The following is a 1,123-nucleotide window of genomic DNA, read 5'->3' as shown; positions in this document are numbered from 1 at the left end:
CTCACTCATCTGTGCCAGAAAATTTGGAAGACAAACTATTAGCCAACTGACTGAAAGACAACCATAAATATACACATTCCAATAAAGGGTCACCCAACAGAGTGATACAATTATAGAACAATATCACTGATATCACACGCCAGTAAAATTTTTCCTGCAGATCATTCAACAATGGTTACAGCAGTACACTGAGAGGAAACTGCCAGCAGTTCAAGTGCAATTCAGAAGAGGATGTGCAACAAGGGATTTCATTACTGATGTTAGATGAATGTTGTCTTAAAGAAGAGAATACCAGAGAGATATTTATTTGTGCTTTGACTATGCCAAGACATTAGACTGTGAGTCTTTTTTTAAAATCATTTTCTTAGGGGCTCATACAACTCTTATCACAATCCATATATACATCAATTGTATAAAGTGCATTTGTACATTCATTGCCCTCATCATTCTCAAAGAACATTTCCTCTCCACTTAAGCCCCCGGCATTAGGTCCTCATTTTTCCCCTCCCTCCCCACTCCCCCTCCCTTGTGAGCCCTTGATAATTTATAAATTATTATTTTGTCATATCATGTCACATCATGTCCGACATCTCCCTTCACCCACTTTTCTGTTGTCCGTCCGTCCCCCAGGGAGGAGGTCACATATAGTTCCTTGTAATTAATCCGTTCCCTCTTTCCAACCCACTCTCCCTCTACCCTCCCAGTATCATCACTCACACCAGTGGTCCTGAAGGGATCATCTGTCCTGGATTCACTGTATTTCCAGTTCCTATCTGTAGCATTGTACAGCCTCTGGTCTAGCCAGACTTGCAAGGTAGAATTCGTATCATGATAGTGGCAGTGGGGAGGAAGCATTTAGGAGCTAGAGGAAAGTTGCGTTTTTCATCGTTGCTACATTGCACCCTGACTGGCTCGTCTCCTCCTGAGACCTCTCTGCAAGGGAATCTCCAGTGGACTACTAATGGGTTTGGGTCTCCACTCTGCACTCCCCCCATCATTCACTATGGCAAGATTTTTTGTTCTGATGATGGCTTATACCTGATCCCTTTGACACCTCGTGATTGCATAGGCTGGTGTGCTTCTTCCATGTGGGCTTTGTTGCTTCTGAGCTTGATGGCCGCTT

Source organism: Echinops telfairi, unplaced genomic scaffold (assembly GCF_000313985.2).
Source record: "Echinops telfairi isolate 266 unplaced genomic scaffold, ASM31398v2 ScPeMD7_7468;HRSCAF=8506_0, whole genome shotgun sequence".
NCBI classification, from domain to species: Eukaryota; Metazoa; Chordata; class Mammalia; order Afrosoricida; family Tenrecidae; genus Echinops; species Echinops telfairi.
This window is presented reverse-complemented; position numbering follows the sequence as displayed.